The sequence below is a fragment of the Bactrocera neohumeralis genome, chromosome 6 (genome assembly GCF_024586455.1).
Source record: "Bactrocera neohumeralis isolate Rockhampton chromosome 6, APGP_CSIRO_Bneo_wtdbg2-racon-allhic-juicebox.fasta_v2, whole genome shotgun sequence".
Lineage (NCBI taxonomy): Eukaryota > Metazoa > Arthropoda > Insecta > Diptera > Tephritidae > Bactrocera > Bactrocera neohumeralis.
The window spans coordinates 6286510-6303779 of NC_065923.1; the positions used below are offsets into that span (position 1 = coordinate 6286510).

At 37.5% G+C, this 17270-nt stretch overlaps 2 protein-coding genes across 3 annotated transcripts in view; one reads left to right on the forward strand and one right to left on the reverse strand.

Moving 5' to 3' along the window:
• LOC126763083 (NHP2-like protein 1 homolog) overlaps nucleotides 1–17270 on the reverse strand; it is a 74322-nt gene that overhangs the window by 44172 nt on the left and 12880 nt on the right. The gene's annotated exons all lie outside the window — the stretch shown is intronic.
• The window catches only part of LOC126763062 (protein rhomboid-like), a 48314-nt gene continuing 45409 nt past the window's right edge, over nucleotides 14366–17270 (forward strand). Inside the window, exon 1 of one of the 2 annotated variants that reach the window (XM_050480257.1) lies at nucleotides 14366–14781. The gene's annotated coding sequence lies outside the window, so the exon portion shown is untranslated. The remainder of the gene's footprint in view (nucleotides 14782–17270) is intronic. The other variant, XM_050480254.1, reaches the window with a different exon arrangement.

Below are 17270 nucleotides of genomic sequence, written 5' to 3' on the forward strand. Positions count from 1 at the left end.
TTCCTTGAAATACAGAGATAATCTTTTCCTGTTAATAATTTCTCTGGTATTAAAAATGAGTTGAATCGGGTCAATACTTCCCTTAGTCCCCATATACCTAATATAAAGACTTTTGAACTTCCGGGTGACTGTATACCGCATACACCGGCCAATATGTGAGTTATCTCAATGAAAATGAATGAGCGTGTTTAACTCACAACAATGCATCCTTATGCATAAAACAGATAAAATTGGTTGAAAACTTGATCTAGCCCCTATATAACTAATATCAGGATATTCGAACATCCGGCTGGATTTGCTCCATGTGTTTGGTGATTGCATGTAAAGTACCTTAATGAAATATTTTATTAGTATGTGGCCTGCTGATAGTATTTAGTATTGCCAAAAATAGATAAAATCGAGACAATACTACCTCCAACACCCATATATCACTCATAATGATTTTCATTCAGTCAGTTAGTATTCTTTATATACAAAACTACTTCATACAAAATACAAAACTACTTCAAAACTTATTATTGAGTTGACTTGAGCAATCTCAAAATTAATTCAAAGAATATAAAATATTCGGTTCCATCCAAACTTAGCTATTCCTTACTTGTGTTTCACTAGTATTGTCGTCTCGTGCTAATTTTCACTCGCTGGCAAAATCTTTTAGTGCCACTCACTTCTTGCTTATCGGGGTCTATCTTAAAAAAAAAAACCAAAACCATATTTTAATACATTTTCATAGATTGTGGAATTTGCTTTGCTTCAACGCGTGTTTGTCTGTCTAAAGCTAACTTTAGTGCATACATACATCTACAAAGCTTTATTGTTTGAGTTCAACGTTGACTTTGAGTTGACGTCTAATTGTATGAAAACACTCACACTCGGCGCTGCTTGGCGTGTGGAAGGTACATATATGCATGTCTAGCGCCTAAAAATAGACTTCCGCTCCCATAAACTTGCCGGCATTGCACACCATATGCAAACCAGAGGCAAATACACATGCATGCCTATATACACATACATAATTATATCCGCGCAGCAGTGTTTTTTCAATTTCTTCTTACTATTTTTCTTCCAACTTCTATTTCTAACTCTGTGCGCTTATGTTTCGCTCGCAACACTGCAAAAACATGCCGGTATATGTGGTGTATGTGGGTGTGCACCGAGTGCAAACGAATTTTCGAAAGTTGCCAACGAATATGCTAATTTTCTTAACCCATCGCATTGCATTGTCGGCGCTGAGCTGCCAAGTGATTCTTGGCAGGTGAAAAATGCGCAAGCAAAGGAAACAAGAGAAACTGTGCTTCGTAGACACACACACATACAAACGTATTTCACTTCTATTTCTTAATCGTTTATTAGGTTTCGAGCGAACGCTGAAGCTCGACAGGGCCAACTTTTAATTCCTGCGAGAACGCGGGCAGCAGGTGCTGCGCAGCTTCGAGTTGTTTGATTCTTCCGACTGCCGGCGTGCAGGAAGTTTACCCTACATATCAGCTGTGTGAAAGTGTTGTTGTGTTGCTTTAAAGCATGAAAACTATTTTGAATATTTCGCGATTTAAATGCAAATATGCACGCCAACTCAGACCCGCTGAATAATTCAAGCGCGGATTAAACGCTTAGTTCGTCGACAATGACTTTACTATATAACAATTTCGGTTGCTTGCCTGCTTACTTTCTCGCTGGTTGACTTAGAGTTGGTGAGTAAGCGCTTAAACGCAGTTGCTGTTATTGTTATTGCTATGTTTATGAAACTATACGCTGCTTCATCGAGAGTCGATGTTGTTGGTTGTTGTTAGTGAATGTTTATACACTCACAATTCATACGTTAATTGTGCCTGAAATACAGAACGGTATGTTCTTAAGGATAAAATTATTCCTGTTGGTAAGACGCTCAGGGGTTTGACCGAAGCTACGAGTGACTTGCGTTCCATTTCTAGACCTTGTGAATTAACCACATGTGAGTTATTGTTTAGGGTACCAGAGCTTAATCATAACTTATATTTTCAGTTAGTCAGGAAAATGTCATAAGTTGGAAGAGATATATAAAAGACGGGAATATTGTACTAAAAAATCTTGATAATTTTCTTGTGTTTATATAATTTTTGTCTCTGTTAAAAAAAAAATTCAGACAGGATACAAGTACCTTGCAGTGAAAAGAACTGGCTCTGGTTTACACGATCTTTAAGGGGGTATTCTGGTCTCGAAATTAAAAAAAATCGATTTTTTTTATATTTTCAAAGTTTAACTATTCAAGAATATCTGTACAAGAGGATTTATCAAAATTCAAATTATTTTCGGAGATATAGTTATTTTTCTGACTCGGCATCCAAACGGGTTCGGCCGGAACTAATCGAACAAAAGACTTTACGCGAAACTTTACTTTACTAGAAAATTTTATAGAGTCTTCTGTATAGGCTTGTCTATGGTTGGAACTAGCCCCATCCCCAAATTTTTATTTTATTATTTTAAAAAATTCGAAATAGTCAGAAAAAGTGATACAAAAAAACTTTTTTTCAGGCAGCCGCCATTTCGTGAAAAAAAAATTTTCCCACTTTTCCGTAGTTCCGGCCATTGCGACATTATTCTAGATTAATAATCTTTTTTTTTGGTTTCAGATAACTAGGAGGTTTGAAATCATGGGTATGGTCATGTGGAAATTTTTAGAGACCCGCCACTTCGTCAGCTCATAATTTTTGAAATTTTTTACTTTTTTTAGTTTTTAATTTTTTTCTGTACTCTTCTAAAATTAACAAATAACTAATAAAAAAATGGATAGTAAAAATATTAATTACCTTTTTTTCACGACACTTTAAAAATTACCTGAAATTCATGCTCCTAGACCAGAATACCCCCTTAACTAAGTAGATTATAACGAAAGCTTAACTAAGCAGCTAACCATACCTTATCCCAACAAATATTGGAAGTATTTGCACGTCGAAGTTGTAACAGATTTCAACAGTTTTGAACCATTTAAAATAGGCTGAATACAAAAAGAAGCTCAATGTTTGGGTATCACATGAATTGTCTGCGAAAATTTTAATGGACCGAATTAACATCTGCGATTCTTTGCTGAAACGAAATTAAATCGAACCGTTTCTGAAGCGAATGGTGTTAGGAGATGAAAAGTGGATGAAATACGACAATAATGGGCGAAAAAGATCATAGTCCAAGCATGGTGAAGCTCAACAAATGGTCGCAAAGCCAGTATTGACGCCTCGAATGGTTATGCTGAATGTTTGGTGGGATTGGAAAGGAATCATCCACTATCAGCTGCTCCAGCCTGGTCGAACGATTGATTCTACATTTTACTGTCAACAGCTACTGAGATAGAAGTAAGTAATCGAAAAAAGCGGCCAGAACTGATCAACAGAAAGGGCTTCGTCTTCCACCAGGACAACGCTAGACAACAATCATCTTTGATGACTCCCCAAAAACTTGGACAGCTTAGTTGGGAAGTTTTGATGCATACACCATATAGCCCTGACCTTACACCACTTATTTCGGTCAATGCAGAACTTCCTTAATGGAGTATAGTTGGCTTCAAGAGAAGCCTGTGAAAATTACTTTTCGCAGTTTTTCGCCGAGAAACCAGAAAAGTTTTACACTGATGGAATAATGTCTCTAGCAGAAAAATGGCAAAAGTTGGTCGACCAAAATAGAACATATTTGGTTAATTCAAGTTCATTATAAATATAAAAAAAATAAGTTGAAGTTTGATTAGAAATACGAAAAGACTTTTTCGACTACCCAATAATTCTATGAGATTTTGTGGAATTCAGGATGATATTTTAAGTTTACTACAATTTAGCAGTTATCGTCTGTTCGTCCACCTGCATGTATATACGCGAACTAGTCCCTCAGTTTTGGAGATATCGATCTTAAATATTGTACATTCCTTTTTTCCCCAAGAAGCTGCTGATTCGTCGAAACCTCTCTTGGCGGACCACTATATGCTTTTTATATGTCAAGTGTAATATATTACAAGTAAGTACTTTTTTGAACTAGTTCAGTTTATGACCAGAAATTCTAGTTGCGAAATAGTAGCATTTCCGCCCCGTTATATATTCCGCAGCCGAGTAACCGTGATCCCCATGAAAACATAATATTCTGTTTAGTAGTTGTATGTTTTACGTTGCATTACTTTGCTCACTCATTTGCATGAGAAATAAAAATATGTTTTAGATATTTCATAAAGATTTATGGACACACACACACGCATACACATTCACAAATTATGAAATTTCAGTGTGCAAAAGTTCTTTAATGCGAAACGCACATACATACACACACACACGTGAAATTTGCACATTTGAGCGCGAATAACGGTACGTATGTATGTGTGCGTGTGTTTCGTAGCGTAACATAATTTGCTCAGCCGGTTAGAAAGCATAAGTTTCCAAAATAGGACACTCCGTCAAATGCACAAAGAACAGTGTGCACACACGGATACCGTTACATGCCGGAATAAAGCAACGTTGCAGGAATTGTCTTTGAATATTTCGGTTCTTTAAAACTCATAAGGACACGGCAAAAGAACAAATAAGGACTTGGCATTTAAGTAGTGCGCAGACATTTTTAAATTATGACTTTAAGGTTATACTTTCTTTCTCGTTGGTTATTACTGTTAGAAATAATCAGATTGTATCTATCCCTATTGTAAGCCTTTTGAAGATAGTGCAGCTTATATACTATCACCTTGCGGTTCATTTAACTGAACGCCTCTCCTTTTTCCCCTGGAAAATTTTTCGGATAATCGTGCTTTTTAAGTTCAAAAATCTCACAAGTTTCAGAATATTTTAAAATACATTTTTTCGAATATTTCAAGACCTAGTACCTCATAAATAATGACTCAGACTTTTCTTTTGACCATTCGATCAAAATTGACATAGATTGGTCCATATAGCCTCATCCGCAAGCCGAATCGTTAACAGTGGAATAGTCTGTATGGTGATTTTTATAATGAAAAAATAAAATTGAACAATGAGTGTACTTCAAAAAAGTGTTTTTTAGAATTTGTAAATCTACTTCTGTTATTTATACTACAGCGAAAAAGAAGAAGAAAGAGTGCTAGAAAATGGTCATGTTGGCAACAGAGAGATAGCAAAAGAACTCAACATCTCTTATGGATGGACTCAACACAGTTTGGTTAATGTTTTGGGTATGAAGCGTTTCAATGCTAGACTCGTACGAAACGACCTGAATCTTTATAAAAACGATGACGAGTAGTGTTCGCAAAAGAGATGCTTGACAACATAGCTGGGCTCAAATGCCGCATTATTGGTGACGAGACCTGTGTTTTTAGATAAGACGTCAACTGTCGATTGTCCAATAATTTAGGAAATGGTGTTCCAAAAATGAGCCGAAAAGTAAAAATCCAAATTCGCTGAAAGCTCAGAAGGTCATTCCGCAATTTGATTAAGCGTTGGCTTTTGTAAAACCCCCAGAGGTAAGCTAGTGTCTGATGCCCAGAGCATATTAAAATTATAGAGAAAACACTTCACTGGCAGTGAAAGCAGAACACCAGAAGAAGGTGAACCCGATTCTTCAATCGATGACGATGGAGCGGAGGTTCAATTAACCGACCATAAAGAAGTTCGAATAGTAATTACTCGTCTGAAGAACAACAAAGCGGCGGGGGCCTGATTGGAACTGATCAGTGCTATTTTAGGCTTGGAAATCAACAATTGACCAGATATTCAGCAAACCTTGGAAAAGATCCGTGAAAAGAGGATCGATATACATCACCTCTTCGTCGATTTTAAAGTAATATGGCTGTGTAAACTGACGTTGAGCAATACCAAAAGCTCCGTTAAGAGATTTCATACAAGGCGACTCTCTCCCGATTATATTGAGATCATTTGCCACTGCTTTCTCCAGACTGCTTAAGGAAGCGAATCAAATGGATCTGGTAGTAAAAGAAGATAGAACAAAATATCTCCTATCATCAAACGAACAGTCTTCGTACTCGCGACTTGGATCCCACGTCGCTGTTGACAGTCTTAACTTTGAAGTCGTGGATAATTTTGTCTATCTTGGAACCAGCATTGACATCAACAGCAATGTCAGCCTCGAAATCCAACGCAAAATAATTTTTGCCAACAGATGCTACCTTGGACTGAGTAGGCAATTGAAAAGTAAATTCCTCTCTCGACGAACAAAAACCAAACTCTATAAGTGACTCATTATTCCCGTCCTGCAATATGGTGCAGAAGCATGGACGATGATAACATATAACGAGTCGACGTAATGAATTTTCGAGAAAAAGGTTCTGCGGAAGACTTATGGTCCTTTGTGTATTGGCATCGGCGAATATCGCATTCAATGGAACGATGAACTGTATGAGATATACGACGACATTCAGCGAATTAAGAGACAGCGGCTAAGCTGGCTAGGTCATGTCGTCCAAGAGGATTAAAACGCTCCAGCTCTGAAAGTATTCGACGCAGTACCCACCGGGGGAAGCGGTGAAAGAGGAAGACCTCCACTCCTTTGGAGAGATCAGGTGGAGCTACCTGAAAATATAAATGAATTTAAGCTCCAGCAGTTCAAAATGTTACGAGTATAATCAATACTAGTTTGTAGGGGAAAGGAATATTCAAAGTTGAAATAATTAAACGGCTATGAGTCTCTTTTACAATTGGGCAAGTGCAAACCATTTCGCTGCTATTAAATTCAAATTGTTACATTAATTCACATTCACATACATTCATATGTGTATGTATGTATGTTTGGTGAATATGTGTATTCCCTAATTTATTTGCGACAACGCCAGATAGTGGTCTTGTAATCGCGGCGCGGCGTTACATTCGGCTGACATTTTATTGCTTATTTTAATCGCATTAGAAACAGGTTTTTCTACAACCCATGTCAGAGTCAGAACCAACAAACCAATTACACATGTATACATGTGAATGCGTGTGTGTGTGTGTGCGGTTGCCACAGCTTGTGTATGCTCACTTATTTATTAGTGGGCTTACATTAATAACGGTGCGCAACCCTTCCATTGGAACTGCCGAGGAGGGGGACATGCAAGTAAACGATCGGGAAAATAATTTCCCACAATATCCTTTTGTCCTTGCTTGTTGGGTATTCGGCAAATAATTGTGTAATAGCTTCTATTCATGTGGTCATGTTGTTGCTTTACATGTACGCTTATATTAAACAGTTTACATATGTGTGAGTATGTGAGTGTTGTTGTATGCGTTGTTGCAAGTATTTGTGTAATTGTGTATCATTAACGTGTTTATGTTTAAATTGAGGTTTTTGTAATTATCCTGTTTTTATTTGCCTTTCTTCTGTGCTGTGTGGTGGTTGCCGCGGTTTTGGGTGCTGACATTAGACGCCTCCCAATAGGGAATAACTGATGATCGGAATAGTGAAATTAGTTTTTATAATAAGTTCGTGAAGTTTGGTATAGTAATCATATATTATATAGAAATATTACACAGATTAAGAAATATCGTCTTGGACCACTTAAGCCCTATAACAAAAAAAATTTATGTACATCAGGAAAATTTTTTTATCGAAAAAATATTTAATTTATTGAAAATATCAATAACAACATAGAAATATTGTAACTAATATTTACCAATGATACCCTATTTACTCTGTGAATCCAAAATAACCATTTTATTTCTGGTTTGCATAACTGCTTCAAAGATATTTTCGAAGAAAGACAGTTTGTTTTTGTAAAATTCAATATATTTAGAATCAGATAATGAAGAGGAAGTTTTAATATTACCCGACATCACTTTGCTTTATAATTTCCTCCAGCTCTAATGGTTATTCCTAACCGGTAGTTTTCAGCACTCAATATAATAATATATAATATTTCTTAGCTATATACATATGTATGTATGTATATCACCACCATTCGTTGTGAGCAAACCACTTTTATGACTTTTTCGAAGCTTTCGTTGTTCCTACAGGGGTTCGTCTACATTTTTAATATTTTTTGTGCTTTCTCATTCATATGTGTAATTATCTTTGTAACTTCAAAAAAGTTCTCATTACTGAAAACTACGTTTATTGTGAGCATTGGCTTTATCCTTTCAGCCAAATTTAATTAACTCGAGTGACATTAGATTTTATGTTAGGCAAGAGCTAACTAACTTAATTATGCGTTAAAATACAAAGGATGCTTGTTTGAAAACTTAACAGTCTGCACTTTAAGCGTATTTGTATTGGGTATGATATCCTGCCCGACCTTTAAGCTTATATGTGTATTTACTTGATTGCTTTATATCGCATAATCTGCAATCTTTCAGCAAGCCCAGCACTACATACTTATGTACATATGGGCTTGCATGCGTGGCTGTGTGTACTTTGCCTTGGGTCTACCTGCATTTGGGCCGCACAAGTGGCTCAGCGCTCGAGCGCCGATTGGGCAAAAACTGGTTGGGCAAGCGAACACTGATGACCTTAAGTTGGCTTAGGCACTGCGCTGGACGTCCATTGTGTTTGTGGGCTCAGTTGGTTGGTGAATCGTTTTGCCTGCTGTGATTTACCAGTGTTTGAGTGTTTGCGATGAAAACGCGTACCTTTCTTTGGCTGTTTTGAGTGGCTTTCTAACACGGCTTAACTCCACCTACCATTGTGTTGGTGAGCTGTGAGTTTGTTCGATAACTAGTAGAGTTGAAATTTTATTTAATTTAACGCAGATAAACATTTTTAAAATTTTTGCAATTAATTCTAAGAAAATGTTTAATAATTGTAGGTCTTTCTCTAGCAAAGTTACCCAAAATTATTTTGGGTTAAAGTTTTTAAAATCATTTAAATTTTAATGGAAGAAACGAATCTAGCGAATATCATTGAGGCGCCTAGAACTTATTAATTTTTAAAATTTAGAGAAGTATTTGTTTATACAAGTAGAACAAGGATTTCACTCTATATTTACAGAGCATAAATCAGTTTATTCAAGAGCTGACTGGGTATAACTTTTTCTTTGGCAACAGTATATTAAAGTTATTTGTTCGATATCTAGTTGTTAGCAGACTTGCCTCGGTAAGTTCACCTTTAAGGGTCACACCTAATGTGTCAGTTTAAAAAAATCGATTTTTGGTATTTTAAAAAAGCAAACTGTATCAATTGTTTTCCAAAAGGGCCCTCCATTGTTGTTATAATTCTGGTCTTCCTCGGAGATAAAACCAAAGCAAGACATTCTAGACTGGAAGATGTTGTTCGTAAAATGACCTACGGTAAAAAAAAAAAACCAAAAAATCGTATAATATTTAAGAGGTTGCCAGGGTTTCCTCGGGTAAAAAACAGTCTTTTTTCAAAAATTTTTTTCTCGTATAAAAGATCAAATATTTTATTTGAATTTTTTATTGTCACAAACATAACTATTAACAAAAAAATTAAATTCTGAAATTTTTAGAAAAAATATTTTAAACTCGGCCACTTTCGACGCCATTTTCGTTGACCCCCCGGAAAAAAGATGGCACCGCGTTGGCAAGATAACTCTCTACGGATTCATTTAAAGTGAAAAAATAAGTGTTATAGTCAAAACCTTAACTTAAAACGTGGACGAAGGGAAAAAACTGAAAACTGTGTTTAAAGACGGCGCACTTTGCCCAGCTATCCTCGAGCGTACAACTTCTCAAGACTGTATCTCCGAAACTATTACTCGAATCAACTTGATAATTTAGGACAATATTCTAGAGGAGTTATAGAATTTAAAAAGACAAACAAAACAAAATCGATTTTTTGAAATTTTTAAACCCACCTAACCCCTAACGACAAAGTGGTCGGATAAGTGGTTAGACTTTAGAACGCTTTACTTCAAAAAATATTTGAAATATATATTTAAAATTTATGGTTTTTTTTTCAATAGAAAATTTTGAAAAATGAAACGAAAGATGTGTCCCTTAAAAAAGAGTCTAATGCCAGTTTAGACAAAAAATATATTTAAATGTATTTAATATCAAATAAAATATTTAGTACACCAACAGTTCTTTTTAAATACATATGTACTAGCTCAAACATAAAAAATAACGTGGTTATACGTATATACATACATACATACATACATACACAGTATATGATGACCATATAAGAAATTACATTTACTGGTGTAATTAGGCTGCTGCTGCTTTGGGACAACACTCCAGCGTAGCACGTAAAATATATTTACGTTCTCCGTCGACTCTTATACGTGCCGGAGTAAAAGCAGAGAATTTATAAAAAATTGTATATTCTCTCGCAACTTGTTCATTGTTGCCACACATACGCAACCGCAACATGCAACTAAATTTGTTGCAATCAAACAGACAACATGTTGCGAGCAATTCTGGTTGTCTTCCGACTCACACCAGAGAACATAAAATGGTTCTCAAGTGCTCTCAGAGCAAGAAAAACTGCGCCGGCTGACTCATTCATTTGGTCTTCGGTGTTGGCCAAAGAAGTGAAGAAGTCAGCGCATATTCCTAATTGTGAATGTTGTCCGGCTCAGCTGCGAGCTCCAATATAAGCGTGTGTGTGGTTTTGGGGAATGTTCTTGTTGTTGTTGAATTGGCTAAATCTTCATTGTTATGCAGCCGATGTAGCAGACTTTAGTATTGTTGTCGTTTTATTGTGGTGTTGCTCTTTGATTGCCAAACACTGGCACACGCACACACACACTCACGCAAACTGCGCACACACATATTTAGAAACCTGCAATGTCTTTTACTTCCTCTTGGCCTTTCCGTTTTGCGGCAATGCGACTGTTATTTCACATATGTATGTGAGTAGCCCCTCGCCGCTGCGCTCGCTCCACACACTGGAGTGGCGTGGCGTGCCTTCGGTGGCGCAGTGCACCGCACGCTCGCCTGTTTGGTATTCCTTTTGTGCGCGTGCAGTAAAAATGCGATTCGAATACTTTGGCTTTGGCTTTGGCGATGTTTGCCGTTTGCAGCTGCTGCTCCTCCATCCGCTCGCTCGGCAACTGAAAACTACCGACCGATGGCTGAGCGACTGCACGACGCAGCGACGTTTCGAATCCGCATCCCCCAACCCTCCATGCAGCATGTGCACCGCGTCCACGTGTGTGTGTGTGTCTGCGTGCAACAAAGTGCCCACACATACAATCACACCTTTCATTGTTGTGGCTCCTCGTGTTCGCCTGCTGTTATTGTTGGACTTTCTTGTTTTGTTTTTGTTTTTGCTTTTGCTTGCTCTTGCGTTCGGTTGCCTTCATATTCATGCACACGTCTTCATCGCCTCCTTTTGGGATTTCGTTTATTTACTGCTTGTTGTAATTCGATTATTGTTGGTGGTTTTTTGTTATTGGCCGTGCCGGATACTTCCGCTAAACTACTGTACTTGTGCGCTAAACACGAGACCTCAAAAGAGAATTAAGCAAAATCAACAACAACAACAACAGCGGCAGCGGCAGCAGCAGGAGTATTTGCAAAAAAGGCAACAACAATACACACTAATAATATTGCCAACAACAACGTCGTGAATACAATTAGTAGCAACAGCAAAAACAGTCATGAGCTCTAATATACGAGTTTGCAAGTGTGGATGTGTGTGTGTGTGTAAAAAACTAAAAATATTTTGCAAGGAAGCAAAACTCGAAAGCTGAAATTCGAGTAGGAAGGAAGCAAACAAGCAGAGGTGCATGCTAAAATCAAGAAGAAGAAGAAGAAGAGACACAACGCAAAAAGCTAGCGGTATATGAGTAGCAAAAGCAACAAAAGTTGCTGCCTCAAGGCGTCTACGAAAGTGCGTCTGTATGTGTAGGGATATATTTGCATTGGCGTTCCACATGCTTGCTCTAGAGGGGGATCTCGACCGGATTCGCAATTTAGGGACACACCTGGTGTGAATATTAAAAAAAAAAAATAATTTTTATTTTTTGTAAATTTCGATAGTCTTAATTTTTAAAAGTACCATACTAATATTTTCAATGAATATTTCCAATATTTTTTAGTTCAATCAGCCATATTAGTCTTTACACACTTGATCTCTTATTCATATCTTCTCAAAATTTCCAAAAAATTTCGATGGTTTCTAAATTTTGTGTACACGATAGAGTCGCAAGAAATTCATGAGAAAGACTTTAGCTCGCACCAAGAGTATCAACTCCGTTTCAATTATTCTAAGGGTTCTGGTTTCAACGATTTAATCACATACCGGTTTGCATAGTCGATTATTTACCATCTCCTACTTAGACTAAACTGGTTCCGAACCAGATCCTATTGCTGTTCCTAACAAATTTCGCAAAAACAGCATTGATGTTCAGAAGGCATGTATAGCTAAAAGTCGTTTGAGTGCTTTAACCCCTCCTTGTATGCGTCCATGTTTATGCACCTGTCTAGATATACAAAGCGACCGCTTCACTAAACCAGTCGCTCGTTTATGAGCGCAGTGCCTAACTATGTCCGCAAGGATATTTGCCAATTAAGTATGTATGTGTGCACTCATACACTGGCGAATTTGCATGTGCTGTTGCCTGGCAGCTTGTTTTTTTGCAAATGCTCCGTTAAACGCCACACGACGTGGCGCGAACTCCGGTTTGCCAGTCGTCTGCTCATATTTCATATTTGGCCATGGCGTGTGGACTATCAAATTTTTCACTTAGTGACTTTGGAGTTTTAAAAATTCGTTTGTGCAACACCTGTGCAGTGGTGGTGATTCGCATAATTCTGCATAAACACCAGCACTCTGCTCGTAAATATTTCGAAAAAATTGCGACAGATTAAAATGCGTTGGAATTGTGGTAGGTTTAAGGGGTTATAATTAGTGCAAAAGAAATTAAAATTATAACCCCTTAAACCTACCACAAATTTCTGATTTGCGTTAAAAAATATGAGGACTTAGAATACTAGTTTCTGTAAGTCCTCTGAATTTGTAGTGCCTTTAAGAAGTCATAAGGTCCACTTCTCCGATGTCTTCAATACATGTCAACATCTTCTAACGGATTTCTATTAAAATTTTCTTTATTGGTATGTCGAAAGGATCGAGATCTTGTTTATATGTTCAAAAGAAAGGGATTTGGAGACGTGTTTAGTAGTTTTCGACTTCTTCGGTTAAGATACAGGCGCTACAATATTTAATGTGTTCATTCGACACTAAACATGGAGTATTCTGAAGCACTCCTGAGGGCTAAATATCGAGCTCTTTTGAGTTCTGCGGCCTTTTTTCGGTTATTTTGGGAATCAAGTTTCTAGTTTTTTTCGATTTTTTTCGCATCCTTACTGTCAATAATATTAATTAATATATTGATTAAAAATGTAAAATATTGAGAACATAAATATTATTATAAATTGCCGTTTTTCTTCCTTCCACACACAACTGATCCCCTGCGCTTTGTCCGCCGCAAATTGCTGCTTGCGGTACGAGCAATTAATTGCATTATCCTTTGGCCTCTTTCATTCCAATTAACTTCTTTATACGATTGTGTATACATAACTATTTATATAATGTTGTGTATGGGTATGTGTGTGTTAGTGACAAGGGTATTGTTGAGCCATCTGCCCATCTGCTGCCGACTGTTGGCGTCATCATTGCTGCTGTCGTTGCTTTGTTGCTCTTTAGCTGTTGTCGACATTAAAAGGATGCCACCCAAAAGGGTATCACATTGCAACTTTTCAAGCTGCTTTACTCTCTATTGACGTGGCGGCCTGTGTGTGCGTCCGTACACACACAGACACACACGCTTCTGCAGCGTAAACACACAGTTGCGCAACACAACATTCACCTGTTTACTCTGGCGCTGCCGGCTTGTAGTTGTTGTTGTGTTGTTCGTGTGCTTTTTTGCTGCCTGGTGGAGGCAAGCTGCTGTTTGCTTTGACAAAACTCTGCGCTTAACAACGGCTGACGGCCTGCAGGCGGCTGCCGGCGCATTACTTAAGACCGGCTCCGGTCGGCCTGGATGCAACTCGTTGCCAACACCTTTTGGAGCCGCCGCCAACCAGTTGTGACTGCATTCGCCAGCTTTTCGGGGCTTCGCCGCTTGGCAAGGCTTTCGATTTCGTTCGTCTGCCACTTGCCGTTGCTACGTGTAGGCAGCTTGCAATTTGCGATTCGGTGTTTTAAAGTAGAATTTCCTGATTCTGGGGCAAGTTTGTGCCGTTTCGAGCTGGCCGCTTGCCACGTTTGGCCAACGCCAACAATGCAATAACAGAATGTGCATTAGAATTTTGGCAGGAAGGCAAGGAAAATGGGCAAGTAAACGTTGAACAACAGAAACGACATAACAACGAAGTAGCGAAAGAGGCAACTAATGACTGCAAATGCAAATCGGCAAAACGGTAAAACGGCAACCAACTAACGGTCGTTGGTGTAGGGCCGGCGTGACGCACTGACTAACAACTCCGCCGACTGCAGCGCAAAGGTGGAAAATTTAGTAAATTTATAAAACTAACTGGTCGTTGAAAAAACGAGCTCAGTCGTGAACGGTACTTGGGAAAAGCGTGTCCGTCTGTCCGCGTTAAACAAAAACGAAACAAGTGAGTTAGTGTGAAAGAGGCAGAGGAAGAAGGGGAATGATGATGACGCGTAGCGAATAAATGCACTTTAAACGATCCCAGCTAAACGATTGACGAATTGAGCACATATCGGCAACTGAAACAAAATTGAAAACCCATTAAAAGAGAGAAAGAGAGAGACGAAAACTGCTTGTGAGCAATGCAATCGGAAAATCTGTAAATGAGAAACTAAGAGTTGTTGTGTTGTTGTATTGTTGTTGACGCCAACCGGTCTCGTGCTAAGCTCGACTTGGGTGCGTGCAGTCGCCAATCGCAGCGCCAGCGCTTGGAGCTTTGTGGTGTTCAACGGTCAGCAGTAAGTGTAAACAAATAAGTATGTGCATATGTATGCAATGGCATGTTTGCATGTTGAACGGCTGACTTTAACAGCTGTGACACAATAAAGTGCAGTTATTGCCAAGTTGAAAATATGTAAATGCTTTGCCAAGGCAGCCGAGCCAACTTGTGCTTGCCTGCATGCAACGAGAACCGCAAATGTGCCGGCCTTTGGCACTCGGTGTGCGTAATGCCGAAGAAATGCGTTACTCGGCCGGGCAAAATTTAAAAAATTTCAACAAAACAAATAAATGAATTGAAATGAACACGACGGAAGTGAAAAATTGAAATAAAATTAAGTGGACTAGAATGCAATGAAAAACGTGATTATAAAAATAATAAAAATTGAAAAAATAATGATAATAACATAATTGTAGAACAATGATATGTACATATATTCAATTTCTAAAGCAAAAATTAAGTAATATTTATATAAACAGTTATATGTTCATAATTTTTTTTACCTATTTTACTAAATACAAAAATTATATATTTATATACATATGTATATCTATTTACACACGTGGCCACGCAAACCTTACCACAACTTTTTTTGCAGTACTTTTGCAATTACAGCGATTTAACCTATCACACCTTTCTAAAAATTTAAATATATACGGAATAGGATATAATACTCAACTAATGAGCAGCTTCGTGAGGAAATAATTTTAATTTTTATACTATTTGTTATAAGGAAACTATGAACTTTTATATTTAAAAAAGAGTTTTTATTTTGTATTCTAGTTCTTTCATTTTTGAACAAGTTTTGCATTGTTTTTTTGATATGATAAATTAATAAATATTTAATTAAGTGGTTTAATATGCAGTTGAACCACCTTTGGCAACTATAACTGCTTGGACAAAGACGTTTTCAAGGCATTCCGTTGAACTTTCTTGCCCCCACATATTATTTAGTATTTTTTTAATTCAATCATTGCCCGAGTTGAGCTATTTTCTTTTTCATGGCATGCCAAAGATTCTCGATCGGGTTCAAATCGGCAGAATTTCCTGGTCATGTCATATGCAATATCCCAAAGTCTGCAAATGTTTTCTGAACCAGCAAAACAAGAAAATGTAGACAGATGACATTTTTCTAAATATAAACATGAGAATATATCGGTGATTAAATAGCATATAAAACTTACCGATTTAGTCCGATGACACGGTGCGGAGTAGTCTTGGAAGATGTTCTGCGAAGTATGCCCATATTGCTCTTCTACGACGGGCACGATAAAATGGATCACAACTTTCGCTATACTTCACAGCATTTATCATTCCATCAATAAAAAGAAAGGGACCCCGGTTATAAAAAGGAAATCATGCGCAGACCAGTTGGCTTTCAGGATGTTTAACCGTTCTCATCACACAATTTTTGGCGAAACGTTTACCCGGAAATCGACGGATATGCGGTAAATGGGCGTTGTAGTAGCAAATTAAATTTGCTTTCATCCGACCATATCACCGTTTTCCACTGCTACAAGGGCCAGTTGAGCTGTGTTCAGAAATATATATATAAATATTCCGATTTTAAACGAGCAAGTCTTATTTTCTTCATTAAAAGCGGTTTAGCCGCTCCTACAACCTCCTCCGTATTGTTGTCACACTTATTGTTACATTTTTATTGAATCATTAGTTTTAACTATTAGAGCTGTTTGACTCAAGGAACTATATTATTTTTGATTGAAAATTTTAATATGTGTTTTCAAAGGGTTCGTCCCGTGTGACCGTTTAACAAAATCGATTTTTTTCTTGTATCAAATCAAATCTAGAAAGCTCGTAAAATTTGAAATGGAATGTTGTTGGAAGGTTACAGAAAGGATAAAGTAAAGTTTTTGTTATTGTATCGGCAGAATTCCGCCGAGTTAATAAAAAACCCGCGTCAGTTCCGGTTACATAGACCCGACTGTCGTGGGAGCGGCAGGTATTTAAAGCGCCTGACCTACACAACTAAATTTTCAGACGTATTTTTCTCGAAAATAGGTTTTTTAACTGTCGTCCACGATTTCTTAAAAACGATTCCTTCGATTTCTTTAAAATTTTAATGGTAGAATCAACGCACATGTGCTTATCGTCTGAGCTCAGATTTTTGAAAAGTAATGAGGCGTTTCTTTCATAAAAATGAGTCTTAAAAAAAGTAAATTTTGGGGTTTAATATTGAAAAGCATTCAAATATTCAATATTTGTAAAAGATGCTAGTTCTGGCGATATTACTATACACGGCTTTTTCTGATTTTAGGTTAGCCAGTTGTTGTAGCAGCAGAAAACTTTCCTATAGTAATTTCGAGGCCTGGTAGCGAGTTGAGAGTCCTTGGCCGGACTGTTGTGGGAACGCCAACTCGTTCTGTTGTAATTATGGACGCGATTTGTTTACTTTTTTTCTTAATGGGTACCATTGGTGCGCTAAATTTTTTAATTAAAACATATGTTTACTTAAAAAATTTTTAATTACAGCTAAAGTGTTATTTAATATGTGGTACAAATTTGGAA